Genomic DNA, 18,245 nt, shown 5'->3' with positions numbered 1-18,245 from the left:
GTCTTTAAAATGTACTTTTTTTCTTTGTTACTTCTAAATTGAGGGGCTATCTATTTCATTTCTTAATGTTGAATTTGTTCCTACCTTAAACTTGGCTCTTCTTCCCCACAGCTTAGTACTTTCATTGTGATTTCTAATTTTTTTTTAATTGTCTTAATCATTTACCATTTGAGTATTCATTTTTCATTTTAGATTGTAATATTGTTTCCATTTCTTGGTGTTAGTTCCTCTCTTTGTTGCATCTACCAACTTGCCCCTAAGGTGAGAGTTTCCTCATCTGTTACGTACTGTTTTGAAAGTGGGTTCATTTTTAGTAAGACTCTGGCCTCTGGGGAATCTGAAGTGCTCTGACATGTAGAGTGGTTTATTTCCTTTGTGGCTATAGGAGTTTCAGTGGTGCAATAGCCAGAATTCTAGATGACCCCCATGACCTTTTTCTCCTGATGTTACCTTACGATTATGTTATATTACATGTGATGGTCAATTTATATGCCAACTTTGCTAAGATTTAGTCCCCAGTTATTCAATGAAAGAGTAATCTAGGAGTTGCTCTGAAGGTACTTGTAGATGTGATTAAGTCCATAATTAGCTGACTTTAAGTTAGCAAGATTATCCTAGCTAGTCTGGGTGGGACTGATTTAATCAGGCTAAAGGCCTTAAGAGCAGAATTGAGACTTCTCAAAAGAAATTCTGCCTGTGGACAACCGTTCCAGCCTGCCCTTCCTGCCAAGCTGTCCAATGGATTTCAGACTTTCCTAGCCAATCCCCACACTCACATATGCCAATTCCTAGCAATAAATCCCTTAATATACATCTCTTCTGTTTCTCTGGTTGAACACTGACATATTGGCAAAGAATTTTTTCAGATGTAATTAAAGATAGAAAAGGAACAAGTACCCCAACTCTACATGTACAAGGAACTTAATTCTGCCAACAACCTGAATGAGCCTCAAAGCAGATTCTTCCCCAGGATGTCCAGATAAGAGCTTAGCCCAGCTGACACCTTGATTCTGGCCTTATAAGACTGTAAGCAGAGAACCCAGCTCGGTCTGCCAGGTCTTTTGGCCTAGAGCACTGTGAGTTAATAAAAAGGTATTGTTTTAAGCCACTAGGTTGGTGGTAATTTGTTACACAGCAATAAAAAACCAATAGTAGTGTTTTGGACCAGTATTTGTATTGATTTCTTAGGTTAGCATTCCATACCATGGATAGTGTAATGTGAACTTCATCTACTTATGAATGACCAGGCTTGAGTTTAAATTTCTGGTGTCTGACTGTTTATACCCTTAGCCTCTGGCAGGCTGCATTCTTTCTTGTAGTTTCTTTAGTCAGTGGTGGATGAAACATGACTAATTCTGTTTTTATGAATCAGGCAGCTCTTGGCTTTTTGAACGATCTCAGGTCCAGGTCCACTTACCTATTTCAGAATTTCTACAATTAATCTTTTAAAAATCTCTTTCATACAATATTTTTAAGGGCTAGTCTGAGGCTTCGTTAGATAAGGAATGAATCTAGAAAGAATCGAAAATGCAGAGGTAGTTTTTCTTACAGCAAAAAAAAACAAAAACAAAAACATAAGTTTCCAACCTAAACATATAATTATAATTATAAGAAAAACCAGAATCAGGTGGTAGAATGAGACTAGAATACAGTTTTACAATCACCGGATTCCTTGGAGACAAATATTTCAGAATTTAGCACTTTTCCAATGTGACAAAGGTAAGGCAGGGCATTTACTATATATTACATAATATCCCTTCTAAGCCTGGATCAGTGTCCTATGATCAAAGACACTGGGATGCAGTATATCAATATTCACACTAAGTGGAAAAATAAAGAATATGAAGAGCTTCATATAAGTTCACGTGAAGTTTCACTGCTATTTGGTTCATGTTAGGGCAGAGTTTACCACCAAACAAATTAAAATAAATTCTAAGATTTGGGAGCTCTTAGATTTTGGAATTTTAATAAGGGACTGTGTGTGGGTATAAACATTCAGTGGAAAGTCTGTTTAAGAGTGAAAAAAGGGATCCTAAAAATTGGGATAAAAATAATATTCTTCCATAAATAATAAAGAAAATCTCGACAACAGGGCTTTCCAGATAATTATAGATTTTTTGAGAGCCCTACACACTACTACACACTACTTTTACGTAGGCTTAGCACTTGGTGTTTTAAACCTGCCCTTTTAAACTGTGAATTCCACCTGGATAGAAATATAGCCTACCACTATTAATACTAAATAGATATTGTACTGTCAAAAAGTAACCAAACCATCAGATTATTTGGCCATGTGCTATCTCACAGATCCTCTGAATTCTGTTTTCCTTGGGGATAACAGCAATGTTTGTTTGTAATTGGACACTGTCATTCTAAAGGGGCCCTACACCCACAGATGCCACCATGGCTGAGAGGAATCTGATTTATAGCTTAGTAAGAAAAAAAAAAAGTCATTTACTTCTTTTGTTGCTCTGCAAAGGCAATTAGACAAGAGCGGAAGCTGCATATAATTCTGGAACGATGCTGAATGGGGAGTGTGTGTGTGTTTGTGTGTGCATGTGCCTGTGTAGCACTTTAAAGCAGGTGTAAATAAATAATCTTTTCATTTATTTTAATTCTTTCAAAGAAGCTGACACTAGGAAAATAAGAACAGTAGAGAGCTTTGTAAAGGAGAACAGTTGTCATCAATCTCTGCTTTTCATTCCTGTCACCTTTAATTCCAGGATACATTGTCATGTCTTAAGTGATCCTCCATTCAAACTCTGTGTTTAGAGTATTTGCAATGACAAAGAGCTTAAATCTATGACATCTTGATCTACTACTAACAGTGTTTGTCACAATTCAAATAAACATTTACCTCTTGTGCTAAATGATTTTCTTGATAATCTCTGGCCTTCGTTCTGACTTTGTTTTCTGTTCTCCTGAGGCTGTTTTCCTTAATCTAACTACACCAACTGAGAAATCCAGGACTGGTTCCCCTTTCAGCCAACAGAATATAAAACATTCCCATTAAAACAGCTTTTGAAATCACTCCTCCTCTATTTTTACTTAGTTTCTCTTATCACCTGTGCTTTCAGTTAAGAAAAGTTAGTCGTCATCCTCATAGGTGACAAATCGATGAAAGTATGACAGCAATGGGCTGCAGTAGAAGTTAATTATGCCCTGGTACATGTCTTTCATTAAGGTGCTATTTCCTTCACCAGAGCCCTCAATAAAGCACTTCTCAAAGGGCCCCTGAGAAGTCTGTGCAGGCAGGAGCAGTCTATCAGGCAGTTCCGGGAGGGATGTAGTGCTGCATCCTGTGAGGTGGCATTAATGAGGCTGAGTAATGAATGCAACTTGACAAGGCCTGATGAATGGGACTCTCTGGGGGGATGGTCTGACAAAGGTAGGCTCCATGACAAGCATAGTTTTCTAAACAATGTGAGGCTTCATTTATCAGTGGATTGGTTATGAAAAAGATCTAGTTCAAAAAGAGGATTGGGATTTAATGAAGAAACTGTCTTCAGCGGTTAGAAGCAATATGAGTTGATGGTATTACCAATGATGGGTTTATTGGTAATTCTGCTTTTCATCCTGTGACATCAGAGAAATCTCTGGCTAGAGAGCCTGACTAAGAAATTGCTTCATGGCAAATTGGAGTGAAAAAATGGAACCTCTGGACTTAACATTTTTGTGGCTCTCAAATATGTCTAGATATGCCAAAGGTGGGAACTGATACCATCTAATAGCTTTGCCTTCTAAAATATGCTCTATCACCACAATCTTGACTATAATGTTTTATATCTTCAGGTTAGAAGAGTCTTCTGGATTTTTTTGTTATGCCCCATATCTAATGAATATAAGCTTTGAAAGACAATTTGAAAAGTGGTACTCCTTACTTGTTTTTTCCTACATTGGAAACTAGAAACTTAACTATAATAGTTGCATTGGTTTTACTAGATAAGATATGTTTAGTAACGGAGATTAAAGGTATTTAAATTAAGACGTTGTGGAGATGACATTTTGTTGAGGGAGATTACTCAATACTCATACAGAATGAAGTAAAGAGTTAGTACACCGGATTTGGATTTCAGTCTTGAGTTCCTCTCTTCTGAACAACTGACAACAACCCTTAACCACTGCACTTAATGAAGCAGTTCTTATTAGAACATTGCCTTGTTCCACATCATTTATGTTGGGATGTCAGCTTCTTATATTTCTAGGCCCTTGTTATAAAGGTTTTTGTATGACTGTAGTTTTTCAAGTCATTGGTTTTGGTACCCTCACATATGCTTTGCAAAATGTTGGCCCTGGGTCTGTGATGTAGCAGCTCTCTATTAACCTGTGCACTCCATCCATGTCTAGTGGTGGCTTTGTTCTCTTCGTGGTATCAACATCATCACCTTCATTATTATTACTACTAATTTTGGTGGAATGATAGAGGAAGATATGTTTGTAAAGCCTCCATTTTCTTGAAGAATGAGAAGCAAAGAGATGCACAATTACCAGGAGGCGTGGAAGCAATGAAGTTTTCTATGCAACACTACTAAATATATCCATCTTGCCCTCCTTCCCCACAGGCAAAAGTAGGATTGGCACTACTGCAGTTAATTTCTAAATTCTGTATACTGTCTTCAAGCCAATCCCATGCTTGAAATAACATGATCTACTGATAGATATACAGCTGTCTCTCTAAAACAATTCCCAATTCATTTGCAAGTCAACTAATCCTTTGTCTCATTTTGCTTCTATTTTGAGGCCCCATTTGTGTCTGGAAGAAGTTTTTGTAATATGAAGATGATGATAATCATAATATGCTTTTGTGAAGTTCAAATTCTACAAATTCTTTCATTAACATCACAGAATTCATCTCTTATAATAGCTAAAGGGAGAGTTTCAAATCTACAAATATAGAGAAGAGGTGAGTTGCAGAAAACAAGCGAGAATTTACAAAGAAAATTCATAGAGTTCTGAGTTTAAGTATCCTGATTAATCGACACATCTACATTAAGTTCTTTCAAACCTAAATTTAAGCCTCTAAACAAGTATTTTATTACATGGCTTATCCTAAATTCTCCCTAACGTTAATGAAATCTTTGAATCTTGAAAAACATGTGAAATTCAAATGCAGTGTTCACAGTGCCATTTCAGTGTCTCTCTTCACTTTTTTATGGTAGTGTAGAAGGTTTGGCACCTCTTCTGGGCTTGTCTAATTACTGCTTGCTCTTGGCATTTAGCCCAGTTAATCTCATTTTATTTCCTTCTACAGAGTATCCTAGATAGAGTAGGGTTATTTTGAGATCTTTACAGTGAATAAATGAAATTTTTCTTAGGTGGCTGCTATCACTTCTAAATCAAAGCCTTCTTTTTATGTCATTGATAAAAGAAACACATTAGGCCAATTTAAAAGCAATGTCAGTTTAGCAATTTTATGTTTGTGTGTGTGTGTATATATGAATGATGGGCCAGATAAGATAAAGAGAAGATAATCTCTGGGTAGAAGATTCCTGAAGTCAAAATAATTTTTCTTTATTATAGTGGTTTCTATAAACTTTAATAGTACTCTTTTTCATTATTTATTAAATGTATTTCAGGAGTTCATATGAAGGACAAACACAAAGCAAAACCTGTATAGCTCAAACTACCCCAAAGAAGACCACTGTATGACTTTTTGTTAATCTCTCTGAGTTTTATCATATGCTACCATGATACCCACATGAAAATCTTTAGAGTTGGAGACTTGAAGTACAGAAATAGAATGTGAAGATAGACATAAAATCACCAACTTCATACCCTACTATCTGCAGTATCTGGCATTAAACACATAAACATACACACACATACACATCCACTGAAAGTTGGCCTTTTCAAATTCTAAAACTTTTCCCTTGTACCAAAATGATTAATTTTGATAAGTGCCCAAATGTTTATATGAGTTATAGAGTAAACAGAAAATGTCTGAAAATAGGAAAAATGTCTATGTTTTGCCACAACTGAGCTTTTCTAAAAGAATTTATTCACTCTTTCCCGGGCCATTCATGAAGAAGCAAAACTCAGTAAATGTAGGGGCACATGTGAATTTGTTATATAACTTTGGAATCATAGAAAATAGTTTTCCATTTTTTTTCTGAAATATTTAGCTCAGAGACATGCTGATTAACAAAAATAATCTAAATTTAAGACATGTAGGTATTTTTTGGTAACTTGTTAGTTTTGAGGAAAAATTAGCAATGAATTAGATAGTTGAACATATATACATGTGCACATGTGCATTGAATTTCAATATACTATGCTTTTTGCTGATTAACTTCTGGGGCAAGTAATTTCAAAAGGTTTCTGTCTTAATATTCTGGGCATCTAAGGTTAATTATTTCATAGACAGAGCTATTATAAAGTTGTGAAATTTCACAAACTATTATAGTAGTGTATATATCATGTATGGTACATAACCATGTCATACAATCCTCAGTATTCCAGTATAGAAAACAATAGGAATTCTAATCCTGTGACATATATTTTGCTAGTGTGAACTAGTACAAACAGGGGGTGGGGCAGTAGGTATGGCTAAAACAGTAAGTAATGCGAAGAGATTGAAAAAGTCCAAAACGATATATACAATGAAGCAAAATTCACATCTAGACCATTTCAGCAATTTTTACGTTAAAATATCATCATTGTTTCTGCAAGGAGGAAAGATATGTTATTTTGGAGGCTTCCCCTACATTCAATTTAATCTCTTCTAGGTACCGATTTTGCTCCTCTGACAGCACCACCGTGCTCATTATGTACCCCAAGTCATCAAGCAGAGGTTAGGAGAGAGGAAGCCTGTTCCCTGAAGCAATTTCTTTCAGCAATGCTGCTAGAGCACAGTTCAGAATTATCTTTAATATGAATGAAAAGCTGGAGCCACTTGAATAGGCAGATGGAGTTTTGTTTTTCCCCCCAGACCATGAACTTGTCAGCTTCTTTTTTCGAAGAACATTCATCATCCTGGTTGCTGTTTTGTCTAACGTTGTTCTGCCATTCTTTCCAATTACTCAGTTTAGTTTATCCATTCCAGGTTAGCTAATTGGCTTTGCTTAGCCCTCCTTTTCACACATTTCCATCCCATTCCACATGTAATTCAAGTCCCATTAGCTCTCACTTCATTTAAACCAACATAGGGCTCATGGGAGTAGTAGGACTGCTGGAAACAGGTGCAACTGGCCAGATGGCTGCCTTGCCAAGAGGGCAAAGCAGACTGAGCAGCTCCCTTGCCAAATGCAGACTGTCAGGCTGAGACAGCTAAAAGGGTTAGCAGAGGGCTAAACATGGATTTAATTGCTATAGTTCTTCTGCAACTGGTTCCCTCTTAGACTCCAAATGCATATTCTTTTCAGGCTTAAAGCCAACTTTAAGAAGCAATCAAGTTGCTTATAAAACATCAGGCATCCACCACTATAATGTATGCTTCCAGGACATTGCTTGGTTCTATTTCAAAAGAAGTAAGACCAGTTCTAGAGCTTATTTGGGTGCTAATTTGCTTCTGTGAACATCTATTTTCATGCCATATTTGCTACTCCCTAAGATGGTCTCATGGTTTTTAACTCAGAGGGCACCCATCTGAACCTTGGATACCCCCTGGTCTGCTTTCTCCTTTATTGGCCAGGGCTGCAGAACAGAAAATCATGTGGATCTTGCCTACTGCAAATTCATGGTATCCAGTATCAAGCAAGCTCTAGCCCAGTGGGTTTATTTTTTTCTTTTTTTTTTTCAGAATATTCCACAAAAAATTTTTAAATGCTACCATTAAATCCAGATTCTGCCTACTTCACTTTTGCAAAGATGACTGGACCTCTATTTCTTATTATCTGTTCGCCACATATTCCTCCATATCTGACTTTGTTTCACATGACTCTAATAATATTGTGTGTTTAAGGGATATCATTTGCCTGGTAATTTCCAACCCCAGTTATTTTTTATCTTCAGTCTCCATTTCCCTGAACTTGAAGCAATGAACACTAACTCCATGTAAATCACCATATTTTATTTTATGAGATTTTATTTTTTTTATTTGGGCTTTTGAAAGAGCATATTTTTGATTTCCATTTAATCCTCTGGTCCCATCTTTTCTCTTTTTACTTAATGCATTCTGTACATCTGGGTGTTACTCAAGACTCTGTTCCATCCTCTAGGTTATTTCTATTTCATTTTCCACAGCAAACTGACTATGCTGCATTCCACAGTAACTCCCTATCTGTGGCTCAATTTCCAAGCACTAACCCCAATCACAAGTTTTTATTTTAGAGGATTTTAGAACTAGTAGATTTTTAGGACTGGCTCCACAGTTTTTAGTTTTTACTCAGTTCTATGAGTTCAAGGGCTATTATTCTTTTTTATTTATTCCAAATCATCTTAACTGCCAGCCCCCACCCCCCCCACCGCCTTGTTACCAAAATATTCTTTATTCTCAACTTTTTCAGTTCTACTGTTAAACATTTTGGTCTGAACTATAATTAACATATCCTTGAACCCTTACAATGGATTCTACCTAAAAAGAATTGATACTAAAGACAACAGAAGCTAAATATCATGTCATATTTACCATGTGGTAGATATCCTTCTAGTTGATTCAATGAATTTTGTCATTCAGTCTTCACAATATCCCTATGAAGTATTATTATCCCTATTTTAAAGGTGATAACATTGGAGTACAGAGAAATTATGCAGCTTGTCCATTATTATAGAACTACTGCAAGCTGGGACTTGAACCCAGGATTTCTGGGAAGGAACAACTATGCTATAATGCATCTACTTTCCTTCTTTGTCTGCTCTCCTCTGAATAACATGTTTTTAGAACAATAGAGGACATTCCTGGCCTAAGAGCCTCCAGAAAAAAAAGAAGAATCCCAACTTAACAAAATACTATCCACACAAATTCATATGCACCTATCTCACTGGACTCCTGGTTTTCTTTGTAGCCTTCTCAGCCCTTCCTTAGAATTTTGATATCAGTTATGTATCTGGGACTCTGGGTTTACCCTTAGAAACAATTGGTTATAAAGGAGACAAAAGATCAATCTTTAGAGGGAACACAACTACAAGGGGTGAATTTTTCCTCAAATAAAGGATCCTTGTTTTAAAGCATATGGCTAAAAATAGTTATATTTTTTATCTTGAATTCACCAATTATATTACCTTGCCCCAGTACCACAATTTCAATTTTTTTAGTCTGTTCATCTTCTTACATCACCAATTTTATAGTGTCATTCTGTTTTTAAAAATGTCACCTCCTTCCCTGCTTCTTGAAGGATAAAATTCAGTGCTGGCCTATCACTCAAAACCATCTGCAAACTATGTATAACTTTCCCTCTATCATTCTCCTAATATACACTAGCCACCTAACCAGAGTATTATTGTCATTTTCCTAATAATGTGTCTTTTTTCACTCTAGTCCAAAAACCTGGTATGATCCCATCTCTGTATGTTGAAATTCTACTCATTTTCTAAGAGTTAGATCATGGTTTTATGCTCTTCATCCCTTAGCCAAAGATAAGCTCTTTCATTTCTCAATTCTCATTGTACTCTGTAATTCTCTTATTGCATTATTGACTTTTTGTTTTCTCTTTATGTACTTTACTTATCTTTGCTGGAAAATTGTGAAACATTAATATAAAGGGTCAGCATCACATGCTTCTTTGTATTTTACAAGAAATGCTCAGTAAATGTTTATTGTTGATACTATACATAATAAGTGGTATCATTAGTATCTCAGTTAATAATATGCTTTGATGAAAATTCCAAACCTGCCATCAGCATGATGTTAATAGCTAGCAATTAAGGAATTCCAGGGATAACATTGGCACATTGTATGGTATTTAATTTCATCCTTCAAACAACCGACATGTTAGGTATCCTGACTCTTATTTTATAGGTGAGGAAACTAAGTTTCAAGGAGGTTAAGCACATATTCAAGATCCAGTGAGAAAGTGTCAGAGTTCAGGCATTCCTGACTTCAAAGCCACATTCTGCCAGTCTTCTTTTTTGCATCCATACAATTTTTCAATAAGACTCATTGAAATATCTCCTAGACTAAATCTTTCTTCTGTGTTCCCAGTTTTACCTTCTAATTCTAATATCTCATCAATCCATGTGTTTATTTCTAGAATATGCTCTTAACTAATTGCTTCCCTACAAATTTTCCAGCATTATATACTGATTGCTATACACAATACCTTGACTCATTTTCCTTAAAATTTTCTACTTTCATAATATTTTTTTCCTAGTCAACTAGCTATAAAATAAGCTTGAATAATTTTTTCAATAATCAATTTTGCTACATCTAAAATGGGAATAATAACATAGTCTGTCTCATAAAGTTGCAAGTATGAAATGGTTGCTAAAAGCATGCTCTGCTCACTGAGTAAGCATTTAATACATTTTAGTTTTTATTATCATGTACATCAAATTTTAGAACTGCCATGTCTAACATCATTTTACAGAGAAAGAAAATGAGATGCAGATAAGAGATTTGCCTGAAATCAACCAGAAAGTTAGGATTAGGTCTAAGAGTAAAATTCTGACCCAACACTAATTTTTTTTTTTTTTTTTTTAACTATTCAAAAATTGCTTGACAAGGGGCTTCCCTGGTGGCGCAGTGGTTGCGCGTCCGCCTGCCGATGCAGGGGAACCGGCTTCGCGCCCCGGTCTGGGAGGATCCCACGTGCCGCGGAGCGGCTGGGCCCGTGGGCCATGGCCAATGAGCCTGCGCGTCTGGAGCCTGTGCTCCGCAACGGGAGAGGGCACAACAGAGGGAGGCCTGCATACCAAAAAAAAAAAAAAAAAAAAAAATTGCTTGACTCACCTTACCTACCTATTTTCTTTCTCACTATCTGTCATGTATCCCTTGCTTCACATCACAATATGTTCGTCTGTACAATTTAATTTTGTTTGCTTTGAAAGCCTTCTAAAGCTATTTTAGTTATCAGTTCTCTCCAACTCTCAGGTCCTATTCAAATAACACTTGCTTTAAGATATTTTCCACAAAAACTTCAGGTCACACATACCCTTCTATGCCTAACTTTCTCTGAGGTTTACTTTCTACATTTTTCATTTATCATAAAATTATATCATACATTGTTATGTCCTATAAATGTTTCATAGTGTGTGATACTGATTTTAATTTTACATAAGGAACTTTTAACACCCCAAACTAGCTGAAGCTAAAAGGATTATTTCTGTCCTGCCTTGATGAGACCTTCTCACCATAATCACAAGACTTGGTTTGTTATTCCACATGTCATTCCAGACTATTTTGGAGCAGGCATATTTGAGTTTCTGGGCTTTTATATGAATATGTGAGAGATATTTTTTCAATATTGTTTTTTACAACTGTTCAAAAACCAGACTTTGAGTTCAGAGTTGTCATCAACTTTCTTGCTAAAGTTCAATTTACTGCCTTTCCTAACTTGCTACTTCTCTAGAGATCTGTGTAACACTGAAGCATGAAAATGTTTGTCCTCCAAAATATATTTTCCAAAGTGGCCCAATACAGCTGCCAGATTTCCCAGGAATTTTTCCTTTCCTCTCTCATTGTACTGCCCCCATATTTCCTCTCTTCATTTTATCTTTGTCTGAGACAGTGAAAGAGTTATAAAAACTACCCTGGAGTTTGGGGCAATTTCCAGCTCAAGTTATAAACAGAATCCCCCCTCTTTTTGTGAACAATTCATCTATCTGATACCTTCAAATAATCTCTTTCACCATATTCCTCAGAGCTTTGTTGATTAACGACTTTATGCTGACTGTGGGTCAGCCCAGGACTACATTGTCAATATAAGCTGAAGGAAAGTCATAATAGTTATTACTTATGGTAAAACATATTCCATTTTCCATTTATAGACCCATTACTTTCATCTGTAAACGGCTGTAAGAACTTGTACATTTATTTTCATTTTCTGCCTATCCTAGCTCTTGGAATAAGAAATTCTTCAAGTTTTGAATAAGAGCATTAAATATTAGCATTATCTTTCAGTAGTGGAATTATGGGTAATTTTATAAAGTATTCTATGATATTTAAAAAATAAATATGAAGTGATTTTACAATCAGAACAAAGCTATTTTAATTTTGATAAAAACAAGTCTTTTCAGTGTTATTACCTAGTTGAAGTAGTATTTCATGTTATACATTTTAAATGTATCTCCATGGTTTTTTCTTGTTGCAATATTTTTAAAGGTATCTTCTTATACAATATTTAATATATTAGCATTTGTTAAAACTGCTCATTTTCATCACTTTTAGTCATAGCAGGATAAGGCTTGGAAATTTTAAACAGAGACATTTTTATGGCCACACTGTTTTATGGTTCCAAGACACCCCACTAATTACTCCAGTGTCATTCATTGCCTAATAGGAAAAGTATTTAATGTCCAGGAAAAAATCCATTAAACTCTCCCACAGATACCTTTTAATTAATGGCAGAGAAACATATTCTGAAATCAGGACTTTCAACGGCAAAAGTAGATGCTTCACAGAAAAAAAATGATTTTTAATTTCTTAAATCTTGACTATTAGACAGACAGAATTGGAAAGAATGTAGGATGCATCCTAAGAATTAGATCTATCCTAGAAGGAGATAAAAGTTTGACTTGCCTATGAAAGAAGGTTGATTTGAATAGTAAAACTAAGCTGAGATGGGGACCCAGTGTCCAAATTTCCAGGCCGAGACTTAGAGGAGCAAATGTATTAGAAACTCTAAGAGGTTAAAGGGAATCCAAGAGCACAGAAAGCATCTCAGAGCAGACCGGAAAGAGTACTAGCTTCTTAGACATATTCCTCTTCAACTGAGTTGATAAAGTAGTGGAATTGCAAGTGCTGAGAGTTGGGGATGGTGAGTGGGGTCACAGGCAGCATGTTATTGTCAGCACTACCCATTGTGGGGAAGGGAAACACCTGAATTGTATCTATAACATTTGAGAGAACTTTGAAAGTGGCTGAAAGAGAGCCACCATGTTCAGAGCAGATTCAGAGAGTGGATGTAGAACAAACTTGGACATCACATGTAGCAACAATGGGTGCAAATATATGACAGTGGGAACCAAGAGGGATGGTACTGTCAGTGGAGGCTAGTGTGGATAGAGAACAATTCTGGATCCATATTCCTCTAATGCAAGAGTCATATATAATCACTTCCAGAGAGCTTCACCCAGGAAAATGCTAGGTTAACTGAATGATACTAAGTGTTAAACTTGATATGACTGAGTTTACCTTGGATAGATAAGATTAATGCTGTATCTCTGGAAATGTCAGCCCTAGAAAAATAAAACAGCTTTGTTCAATTCATTCATGACCACAGAAACAGATTTACAGTAAATAATGTAGCTGAAACCCCAGAGCCTCTCACTTGCTCAAGCTTCTTCCAAAGCTCAGCTCTAGCAATGCTTCTGTAAAATATGGAGAAGTAGATTCTAGCCACAATTGTATAAGACAACTGCCTCTTTCCACTCTGACTTTCCTTTGAGCACACTTCCCCTCGTGTCCCAGAATCCAATTAAGGGTAAATTCAACTAAGTGGAAATTTCACTGGAGACACATTTAGTTTGGGCTTAATGAGATTTATGTATGTGGTTCACATTCCCTTCCATGAAGGGTTGAGTTAGTGTTAGCCTCCCATGGTGCTAAAGCACATGAGTTATGCATGGTTATGCAGTGGTTATGCGTGGTGCGTGGTTAGGAGTCAGGCTGTGAGATGAATGAGTCCTACACTACCAAGCACTAGAAATATGTGGGCTATGGAAGAGAAACAGGTTTGGGATGTGGTATGTGAGAACTTCTCCCAATCATCAGATATGTAAACATTTAAGTAGAAGACTCAGTTCTCCCTCATGCTTAGTCAGTGAAAATACTCTTTTTATTACTGCACATATACCCAATAATACAGTATCTATTACCATAAATGCACAATAAATAGCTCTTTTCATTTGATTATATAGAGGTGATTAGAATTCCTAAATTTTTAGAGAACAAACCTGTAGTTGTACCATGGAGTATGTCAGTGTGTAAAGAATCATGTATTTTTCATCCTTTTGTAATAAATTGCACCTTAGCATTACATTTCTCAGTGAGTTGTAAAACTGAAACTTTTCTAAACTATCAATAATAAAACAAACTTATTTCTATCATTCTAGACAAGAGCCTGAGTTTTCTTCTATACTCTCTACAGAAAATGGTATAAAATCATTAATGTATGAAGAGGCTATAAAAAGTATAGAGCCAAAATTTTAGGGAAAAAAAGTGTCATAGTTGTATGTCAGTTTATTAGTAGAAGTGTTATTATTTTCCTGAATTTTATAATGCCTGTGGCATGTATCAGCTTTAAATTTTTTTAATTTTGTGAATTTTTTCTAGTATTAAATAAATATTTATATATCCAACTTTGTATTTCTAATTTTGTATTGTTTTCTTCTCAAATACCCCTATTCCCAATTATATACATTTCACACCCTCTAAACCTATAACCAGAAATGTCATCATAATTTTTACTGATACTTGAATACAAGCTCCATGAGAGCAGGAATTGTATTTCTTTTGTTCACTGTTCTATATCAAAACCTATACAGGATCTGAAATATAAAAGGTACTCAATCAATATTTATGAAATGAATACAGGTCACTGTTTAAACTCTGTGCTTCCAAGCTGAAGCAGCCTAATGTTTTATTTGTTCTTATTCAGTAGACTTGCTCCACCCAATTTACTATATTAAATTTTTCCCACAAATATCATGATGTTTTTATAAAAAATTGTAAAAAAAATTCCTTGCAAAATTCTAGTATTTTAAAAAGAATTTACTTTCTGCGGTAGTATTGGATTCAGTTTAGAAAATATGTAAACACAAGACACCCAGGAAAGTACAAGGTGAGGGAAAAAGATAAAAGAAAAAACCTAAAGACAAAACAGGACAGATTATTACAAGAGGCATGAGAAAGGTGAGAAAGAACAAGAGTTGAATATGGAAAGATGGCTGAACTCAATTTTCCTTTTCACTTTAAGAGAAACTGAAAAAGAATATTAAAAAAATAAGCTTTGACATTTATCCAAATGACCAATGTATGTTATATTCTACAGATAGATGTTTGAAAACTATCATCTTTAGCTTTAAATAATATTTACTGAGTGACAAAAATACCCTGAGGGATAAATAGTTAAAATGATAGGCTAGCTCATTTTATGCAGAGGTGAAAAGAAGCATGAACCACATGTTGCAAAATTGAAATGCTAGAGGAAGCTGTGACGTGTGGGAACTGGGCCAAAACTGAGCTCAATAGACCAGACTCAACAAACCACCGAGATTTAAAATTTGGAGGCTCTGATATTATTAAAATATTATGATTTAAGAGAGCTTTAAGCTTTAGAATAGTAGCTCCCATTTGTCCAACTCTAATTTGAGATTATGCTCTTGAATATGTTTTTTTTTTGTAACAGTGATGATATTAGATGCAAGCTCATACAAATAACAAAACTGATTATTTAAAATTTTAAAAAATGACTTTTTAAATTGCTAGAGTACATTGGTTCATTCCCTTCTCCTACTCGAGGCTTCTTGAAGTTACTCTGCACTTCAGTGTATCACTCTCTTGGTGCCAAAGAAGTGTCCATATTGCTTTATCAGATATGGCAAAATTAGTAAAGTGGTATTTGATTGATGGAATTTTAGGAAATTCTTGAATGACCTACTGTCCATCTCCAGTCAGTAGCATCGCTAAGAGGGTTCTATTCAGAACTGGTACTAGGAGAAATTGGTGAGTTTATATTTAGTACCTACTATAATCCAGGAACAACTTATGAGAGTTGTGTCTTCATGATGCTCTTGGGTTACCATAGAACCATTCTCTATGTGTTTGGAATTCATTTCCTCTTTTCAAATTTATCTGACTTATGTTCATTACTTAAATGCCATACTGCCCGGCGAACTATCAAACAAGTTTCCTCTGTAAGTTAACTTTTTACTGTAACAGCAGCACTTATTACTTAAACTATAGGAGTGAATAATTATGGTTATTTCAGGCATTGTGTCACAGCCATAATATTATTTACGAGTAGGAAAGCTAGGTCCTTTTGATGCTCCCTAAATCATACCAGGTAATTGTGATGTCAAATTGGTTGTGAAGGTGACTCTCCTTTTATTACCAATAGAAGTCACATCACTTTGAGGTATATGTTTGTTTTATCTCAGGACAAAGAAAAATTTTCCGCTTAAATGGGAGACAAAAGTTTAACGACAGCTTCATACAATTATTTAATTTTAAGTCATGTCAACAACTGTGAAGATATACTGAGCATCAGTTGAGTGTCATCCATTATTCTAGGCACTGAAGATACAAAGAGGTAGGCATAGTCCTTACTCTTAGATATTTTTTTAGTGAGAGTGTGTGTGTGTGTGTGTGTGTGTGTGTGTGTGTGTGTGTGTGTGTGTGTGTGTGTGTGTTCTGGGGTGAGATGGAGTCAAGTAGCAACCAGGGCTGGGGGAGAAACAAATAAATAGATGATTATGTTGCAGGGCTATAAGCTCTATGGTGGCAAACCTGATGTGTCTCTTAGTACAGAAAAAAGGCATTATCTCATCCAGGCCAGGAGGCACGGTCTGAGTTGAGTCTTCAAGGAAAAGTAACAGTTAGCCAAACAAGGAAAAAGAGCATTCAGGGTGGAGGGAACAGTATAGGCAAAGACATGGAAGACAAAAAGCTGTCACCATTGGGAATGAGCAAATAGGTCAGTGTGGAAAAGATGATTTTGAGCTGGGATTTAAACCCACACTCTATTTTCTACACCGTGTGATGCTATACACTCCTGATAGGCTACAGCCTTGGAGTATGCAGATCTACTTAGAAAATGTACCCTTGACACCGAAGCTAATGATTATCAATATAAAACTGATGAAACTATTGCATTTAATTAATGGCTCACTATTTCGAATCCTGAATCCCTCAGAAGGATGCTAATATAAAATGTAATGAATGTAATATAAGGTAAAAGTCACATGAATTTATTTATCTATTTATTTAATAAATATTTATTAAGTGTCAATTATATGTTACAAAATTGTGCTGGTGGAGAGATGCAATGATAAACAAGCTATGCTCTGTGCATCCAAACACTTGACAATAAAATAACAAAAATGGTCTGCCTCGAGTCTGAAATACAAGAGACAAACAGCAAAAATTGCTCAGTATAATCCTGGCCTTATTTAATAGAAATGGGCTGTTTTGGCTGTTATCACAGGTATCCTGGCCTGTTTAGCAGTTTTATCCCTCTGGTAAAGGTGGGCATATATCAGTCTTGAAAATACTATTTCGTAAAATCATCTAGTATATTTATCTTGATTCTTTGTTAAAAAAAATCTTTCTGACAGTAATTTCACTATTCCATCTAGGAATAAAATGTTTTGACAAAATACAGGTGTATTCTGAACCTCGTGGCTGTTCTAATCCCAATTTTTACTTAATAATATTACTTTATGTCTGATCAAGCAGGAACTTGTGTTAATGCTTACGACTATTCTCTGAGGCCTCATCACTGTGGTAGGAACTAACACAGACTAATCTGTATTGCAGACTAATACAGAGGATCAAAAATTGACTATGAGAGAGTCAGCAAAAAGGGTAGTTAGCCTTTGTTGCTTATCCAATCAGCCACTGTCTTTATCTTATATTAATTGTACTAGGCTGTTTATTATAGATATTCAAACATAGAAAATAGACAGAATAGCACAATAAAGCCCTATGTATCCATAGTCCATCAACAATAAATATATTAGTATGTATCTCTAAAGAATGTCTCTTTAAAAAAATAAAAACCTAAACAGAAATATAGATCAATGGAACAGGATAGAAAGCCCCGAGATAAACCCACACACATATGGTCACCTTATCTTTGATAAAGGAGGCAAGATTATACAGTGGAGAAAAGACAGCCTCTTCAGTAAGTGGTGCTGGGAAAACTGGACAGCTACATGTAAAAGTATGAAATTAGAACACTCCCTAACACCACACACAAGAATAAACTCAAAATGGGTTAAAGACCTAAATGTAAGGCCAGACACTATCAAACTCTTAGAGGAAAACATAGGCAGAACACTCTATGACATAAATCACAGCAAGATCCATTTTGACCCACCTCCTAGAGAAATGGAAATAAAAGCAAAAATAAACAAATAGGATCTAATGAAACTTAAAACCTTTTGCATAGCAAAGGATACCATAAACAAGACCAAAAGACAACCCTCAG

The sequence above is a fragment of the Physeter macrocephalus genome, chromosome 1, assembly GCF_002837175.3.
Source record: "Physeter macrocephalus isolate SW-GA chromosome 1, ASM283717v5, whole genome shotgun sequence".
NCBI lineage: Eukaryota > Metazoa > Chordata > Mammalia > Artiodactyla > Physeteridae > Physeter > Physeter macrocephalus.
Note: the sequence above shows the minus strand (reverse complement) of the source record.